Raw genomic sequence first — 7,569 nt, forward strand, 5'->3', positions numbered from 1 at the left:
CGAACGGGTGATGGCATTTTTCCCTTCCTGTACAGTGCGGTTCGTGTGTCCACAGAGATGACAGAGAATTACTGCGCCATTTCCTTTCCTCACAAACCGTTGCGTTCAAAAGGCAAGGCATCGCGCCGAACGGGTGATGGCGTTCCTCCCTTCCTGTACAGTGCGGTTCGTGTGTAGTACACCGAGATGACAGAGAATTACTGCGCCATTTCCTTTCCTCACAAAGCGTTGCGTTCAAAGGGCAAGGCATCGCGCCGAACGGGTGATGGCGTTCCTCCCTTCCTGTACAGTGCGGCTCGCGTGTCCACAGAGATGACAGAGAATTACTGCGCCATTTCCTTTCCTCACAAACCGTTGCGTTCAAAGGGCAAGGCATCGTGCCGAACGGGTGATGGCGTTCCTCCCTTCCTGTACAGTGCGGTTCGTGTGTCCACCGAGATGACAGAGAATTACTGCGCCATTTCCTTTCCTCACAAACCGTTGCGTTCAAAGGGCAAGGCATCGCGACGAACGGGTGATGGCGTTCCTCCCTTCCTGTACGGTGCGGTTCTTGTGTCCACCGAGATGACAGAGAATTACTGCGCCATTTCCTTTCCTCACAAACCGTTGCGTTCAAAAGGCAAGGCATCGCGCAGAACGGGTGATGGCGTTCCTCCCTTCCTGTACAGTGCGGTTCGTGTGTACACCGAGAGGACAGAGAATTACTGCGCCATTTCCTTTCCTCACAAAGCGTTGCGTTCAAACGGCGAGGCATCGCGCCGAACGGGTGGTAACGTTTCGTGGACTGCCTTGCAGCGCTACAACACGGTGTCGCGTTCCACTCCTAAAGGGGAAGCTTAAGCTTCATTAATTAGCAGTTAATTAGTATTTAGTCATTAATCAGTAATTAGTCACTAATTAGTAATTTGTCATTACTTCGTCATCAATTATGTGTGACGTCACCCAGTGGTGACGTCCCCAGTGTCAAACAGGCAAAGTGGTGCCGAAAACGCTTTCGCCTCTACGCACTTTAGACAAAGTGCCCCCTGAATTTTTTGGCTTGGCCAGGATCGGAGCAAAAACGCGGATTTTGCGGCGGAATCTTAGCTCCGTGGCAATGCATGCTGTTCACCTCGTCCAGATCTTTTATTAGGGGTTAATGGCATCCTAGTCGAAATCAATAGGAAGAAATGGGCAGGGCATGTAATGCGAAGGCAAGGTTACCGCTGGTCGTTAAAGGTAGCGGAGTGGATTCCAAGAGAAGGCAAGCGTAGCAGTGGGCGGCAGAAAGTTAGCTGGGTGGATGAGATGAAGAAGCGCGGGGATACGGTGGTCGCCGCTAGATATGAACAGCATTAATTGGAGAGACATGGGAGATGCCTTTGCCCTGCAGTGAGCGTAGTCAGGCTGATGACGGTGATGACGGCGCAGCACCTGGCGGTGGTGGTGAAAACGTTTATGTAATCATAGGGAAAGATGTTTCGGGTCCTGACCTGAAGGGTCACGCCCTTACGACCACTAGGGCGGATGCCTAGTCATGCACCCCATTGCAGTGGCCGCAGCTCGGGCGCGCTGCGTTAAGGCCCTTTGGGCCTCGAGGCTGCAGCAGCCGGACAGGGTCGCATTCCAGTCCTCCCGGGTGGCGTTTGAGATAGGAGGTAGGGGTGTGTTCTGCTGGCAGGCCCACATCACGTGGTATGCGTCAGACACCTCCCCACAGTGCGAGCACCGCCCGTCGAATCGAGGATCGAAATGCGAGGATCGTCGAATGAGGATCGAAATGAGCAGGCGCAGGAGTACCCGCTCGTTGGCTTTCCCCAGCCCTTTGCACGGGGTGGGAACAGTTTGGTGCGTGGGTTTGTAATAACCGCATATTTCCTTAAATGTGGAAACCAGACAGAAATCGGAGTCCTAGTCGGCGTCGGGTCAGTGGGGAATGCCCGGAGAGAGAGCGCGCGGGCAGCGGCGTTGGCTGCCTCGTTTTCGAGGAGGCCTTCGTGACCTCGAGCCCAAACGAGATCGATGTGCCGGATCCGAGTCTCGGCTGCAATTCTGGTAGATGCGATAAGCCAGGGGAGTAACCCACCCTTGCTGGACGTTTCGACAAGACCCTCGCGAATCGGTGATTATGTATTTGGAGGAGGTGTCCGAGGCTGCCAGGGCGATGGCAACCTCTTCTGCGTGAATTGCTGACTGGGCCTTGAAAGTAAGGGCGTCTACTGTTTTGCCCTGGTTGACTACCGCAGCCGTGTACCATCCCCTGGGATCCGGGCCGGAGGCGTCAACTCAGAAGACTCCTGGTTTGCCCCCGAAAGCGCGGTCCAAGGCTTCCGCCCGCGCCAGGCGCCTGCCATTATGGTCCTCTTTGGACATGTTGGTGGGAAGAGGCCGCACTTGGAGGGCGCGTCTCCAGTGTATGGGAAGGCGGCACCTCTCCTCTGTGAACTGGGTGTGCTGGATGTGAAGTCGGGCTAGAAGGCGGCGACCCGACCCTGTCTTTGTGAGACGAGTGTATTGGTTGTTGAAGTGGGCCTCCCAAAGCTCCCTGAAAGTGTTCACCACCCCCAGTGCCATAGAGGTAGAGGTAGAGACCCTGTCTGGAGAACCAACCTCGATCACATGACCACCGAGATGCACCTGGCTGGTTATCGAAATCATTGCGTCATGTGCCATGTCACCGAGCCCCCCCCCCTCCCCCCCCCCCCCCCGATCGGGAAGTCTAATAATAATACTCTTTATTATTGCGTTAGTATTAGAGGGGCCTGTGTAAGCCAAAATGGCGACTGTCGTCTGTCCCAGGGTATTAGAAATCTCCACGACAATTTGTGAGTCTTCATCAAAGAGAATCTTTGGGAAAGAGAAAATGATTCTTCGCGAAAGAAAAGCATGGGACGCACGATAATATTTTGTGAAAATAAAGACTTGAAATATTGTTATCTTGTTTGCTACATATAGTATGTACAGGAAGCAGAAACATGAAAGGGAACTTTGAACAAAAGAACAAATTTTGTCGTTACTTCTGCACTGAAGCTGAAAGTGTTTCGTGGGCATTATCCGTCCAGAGGAAAACTATAACAAAAAGAAAGCTGTGTTTTTTTACTATTACTTTCGAAGTAACCATCAGTTGAATGTGGAGAACGTGCTGACTTTCTTATTGCATATAGCTGTTTATATTGTAAAGATATGGTGCTCGGCCCTTCAGCGGGTTATTTACATGTTGGTGGGTCATCGCTGATTATCAAAAACCTGTGCGTCATGCGCGAATGCCCTGTTGGAAGCCTGTACAGTATAACCTCATTGACTCGCTTGCTTTGACTGACACACTTCCATTTATGGTAGAGAGAGGGTGCGGTAGATGGTCCTTGGCGATCACAAAATGAACAAGGGAGGGGAAAACCTCAGGTTGCTAGAGCCAACGTTTCGACAAGGGGACTTGTCTTCGTCTGGGCAAAGCGTTCATCATCGGCAGGGATTAAATAGGGCCTTCGCTCCGAGGAGGAAGGCCCCGGGGGTGGGGAAGGAAAGTGGTGTGGGAGGGGATGCGTGTCAGGAAGGGGAGGGAGGTGAATCTTGATTCGTTAAGCTGCAATAGTGGAACAACTTATATCCGGGGTGTGTGTAATGAACAAAAGGCTTTGAAGGGGCTGCGACCGGGGGGGGGGGGGGGGGGGAGGCGCTGGGTGAACCTGCAAAACTCAGATAAGATAGCGTGGTACAGGGAAATGAGAAAAAGGCAAAAAAAAAGGCTGGCACTGGAAGGAGAAAGGAAGGGGGGCATTTCCAAGGAAGGACAAGGCAGGGGGGGGGGGGGGGAATGGCTTGTGTTCAGAGAAAGCCTTATCTCTGAGTTTTCTTCTTATCTGAGTTTTGCAGGTTCACCCAGCGCCCCCCCCCCCCCCCCCCCCCCCCCCCCCCCCCGTCGCAGCCCCTTCAAAGCCTTTTGTTCATTACACACCCCCCGGATATAAGTTGTTCCACTATTGCAGCTTAACGAATCAAGATTCACCTCCCTCCCCTTCCTGACACGCATCCCCTCCCACACCACTTTCCTTCCCCACCCCCGGGGCCTTCCTCCTCGGAGCGAAGGCCCTATTTAATCCCTGCCAATGATGAACGCTTTGCCCAGACGAAGACAAGTCCCCTTGTCGAAACGTTGGCTCTAGCAACCTGAGGTTTTCCCCTCCCTTGTTCATTTTGTGAACACTTCCATTTAGTTAGCTTTATATTGTTCTCTGGGTTCATAACGTATACTTTCAGTTTAGAAAGGCCAGTGTATGTAGACAGTCTTCTTCCTTCTTCTCGAGAGCACATCTGCCACGTCACTTCCTGCTATATGACTGGGGCACATTCGGAACCTTGTGACAATGGCCTCCACAACCACGTGACTTTCAACCAGCTCTCCTGGCAGCCCTGGCCACTGGAAATGGCTTTCCTGTCTTTTTTTTTTTTGCACCTTGAGTGATGCCATTTGACTGGGTACTAGCAGGTTTGGTTTGGTTCATGCGGGTTTAACGTCCCAAAGCGACTCAGGCTATGAGCGACACCGCAGTATGAACGTGGAAGAACATACCGGAAGAAAAGCAGTGTATCGCTTCCAGGTAGAGTACAGGAAATGTAAAGATAGTTAATTTTGCTCCATTAAATTCCATTTAAATACTGGGCTAAATTGTCTTGTTTTAAAGGAGATATTTATGGTTCGTTTAAAATACTGGCTTCCTTGAAAAACGTGAAAATACTTGAAAAATTATCAAGCGCGTTAAAGAGAGGGACTTTAATTATCACCTAATATCAACATGGGGTCCAATGGGATGTATTCAATATCATGAACGGCAGTTTACCAATATCCCTCAAGAGCAAAGTATACAACAGCACTTGTATCTTACCGGTACTTACCTGCGGGGCAGAAACGTGGAGGCTATAGCAAAGAGGGTTCAGCTTAAGGTAAGGACAACGCAGCCAGCTATGGAAAGAAAAATTTGAGGCAATACAGTGGCCGCAACTGGCGAAGGACAGGGTTAATTGCAGAGAAACGGCAGGGGCCTTTGCTCTGCAGTGGGCGTAGTCAGGATGATGATGATGTTGTGAAATACTTTTTCTCAGTTGTTGAAGTGTTGCACATGAAATTAAAACGCGTCCTGCGAGTTCACCACCACACATTTCGCAGAGATTTGTCTTGTTTGTTAGTAAGAAACTGTGTAAGGTGCACACGTACAACAATGCGCAGGCAATACAAAACTTTTGTAAAACGTTCTCGATACCTAGATAATTTCCGTTCTCCTCGAAATGGGCATTACAGAATGTAGCTCGTTTATTCACTCTCCCCAACCCGAAACGAAGAAAATGCCTGAAGCAGTAACTATGGCTGCGGAGCCCATTTCTTAGATCTGTACTTGGAGCAAGTTGTAGCGCAAACCACTAGCTACCCACTTCCTTCAAGCAGCATAAACGCGAGAGTGAAGGACGAGATAGCCTTTTCTCCGAGAGTTTTCAGGTTCGCATTACAAAGCGAGACCGGTGTTTTCACGTGGATTCCGCAGCAGGTACGGTTTCCGGTGCCGGCACCTATGGCGGAAGTTTTTCTCATCAATCACACTCACAGCAATACAGCCGTCGATACTATCCTGCGGTAATGGGCAAATGTTTTCGAACAAATTCAAGAAAATTGTGCCGGCAAAGTTATCTGGCGTGCCCCATTCCAGTTTTATTTGTACCTGAATGGGGGATAAAATACATCATTCAGTTAAGTACTTCCGTGCAAGTTTGATGCGTGAAACCACCCTCGATGCGCAAGAAATCAAGACAGCACTTTCGCGGCCATCCAAAAGTGCTGAAATTAAGCTTACCACTATGCTTTTGAAGGAATGTTTAAAAGTATCTGGCCGGTACAGAGGTTGTGTTGTGTTGTGTTGGGTTTAATGGCACATAGGCAGCTAAGGCCATCATGCGCCAAGCACAAGCTATAGGAAATGTTTTCTGTGGGATTTAATAAAAATGTCAAAAGTGCTCAGTGGTGTAAAGTGCCTAAAAAGTTTAACTACCTATTAATAACGGACAAAGCGAGATGGAGGAATGGCTATTGGTAAAAGCTTTAAAAAGGTCAGGTAGCCCCAGCGGCCATCCTTGGCTGGGCAAGCATGTCGAGGATCTTAACCAATCAAATAAAGACCTCAGCATTTTTTCTCACGAATGAGAAAAAGGCTGAGTGACATCATGCGAAGCCATGGGTCATGATTTATATTTTGTTGAGAAAACCTGCTTCAGTTAAAAACTTAAAAACACAAGATATGTCCACAACTGCATTATCGCCTATGAGTAGTGCTGGGTGAAAAGGAATGGTTTGCAGATAAAAAAACTAAGATATTTTCGGACAGTTATAAACATCACGGCTAGGGCAGAGCGCTAATCCAGCTAGGAACTATGAAAAAGGAGAGTGGAGCAATGGATGCCAGAGCGGAACGCGTTTCTTTACGGCCGCATTCCAGAAGTACGACTATTGCTTTCACTACTACTTCGAAATGGTTTTAAGGTTTTAAAAATGAAAAAGAAACGAAACTAAAATGGAAATGAAATGAAACAAAATAAATAAATTTTTGTGCGCGGATACTGCAACACGCGGCTACTGCAACAATACGCGGCTACTCCAACAAGGCTTTCTCTAGTGCCGTGGCGCCAATGCGAATGTAGCGGCCTGGACGCGAGTCATTCCACGCACCTACACAGTGTAAGGTAATCCGACGGGCGTCAGCACTTAGCACCAACCAAGTTGTTGATGAAATTCGCATTGCTACAAATGCAATCGTCCGCTGAATACTCCCTCTCTTCTTCCTGTCAAAAACTGTTCCGTAAGTGGTGGGCTGAAGTTTCCTTCGAAAACTATCCTTAGTTCTTGTCACGTGCCACTGTTAAGGGAAGATGCTTGCGTTCGCACCTGGACACATGTTTTATGTTCCATTCCTGAGTGTGTTAAGATCCCTGAGAAGCGACAGCCTACGTAGAGCTAAGCTCGAAGGCGAAGCTCCAGTTTCAGTTCATTTTGTTCCGGCTACATCTAGCAGTAGGGTGGTGAAAAAAAATTATGGCTGAGGCTTAGCTAAGGTTAAGCCTAGTCAGGTGCGAAGCATATTGGTGGCTAGGCTTGGTAATACATGGCTTTCCTTGGTTGCATACTTGGTCATTTTAATACAACCACTAGAAGCCTTCGTCGTGGGGGAAGACAACGGCATGGCTACAGCGGAACGCCGACTAACCCCGAGACGCGCGTTGGGTGAGCGCCTGGATTGCCACGGAAGCCGCGTCTGCCTGCCCGGTGGAGCGAGCGTTTCACCTACACCGAGTGTGAACGCGCGTTCGAAATGCGCGGGAATGCCGCTCGAGGACATTCCGGCATCTGTGCGATGGCATCGTCACGACGACGTCACGGTGTCACGTGGCGTGACGGCTAGGGGTCCCACGGCGACGGCGTGAGGTGGAGGCCGTCTCTCTCATCCGATGTCACGTGGTGTGACGTCACGGTGTCACGTGCTGTGACGTCACAGTGTCACGTGGTGTGACGTCAAGGTGTCACGTGGTGTGACGTCACGGTGTCACGTG

The sequence above is a fragment of the Amblyomma mixtum genome, chromosome 1 (assembly GCF_055824585.1).
Source record: "Amblyomma mixtum isolate Tamu chromosome 1, ASM5582458v1, whole genome shotgun sequence".
NCBI classification, from domain to species: Eukaryota; Metazoa; Arthropoda; class Arachnida; order Ixodida; family Ixodidae; genus Amblyomma; species Amblyomma mixtum.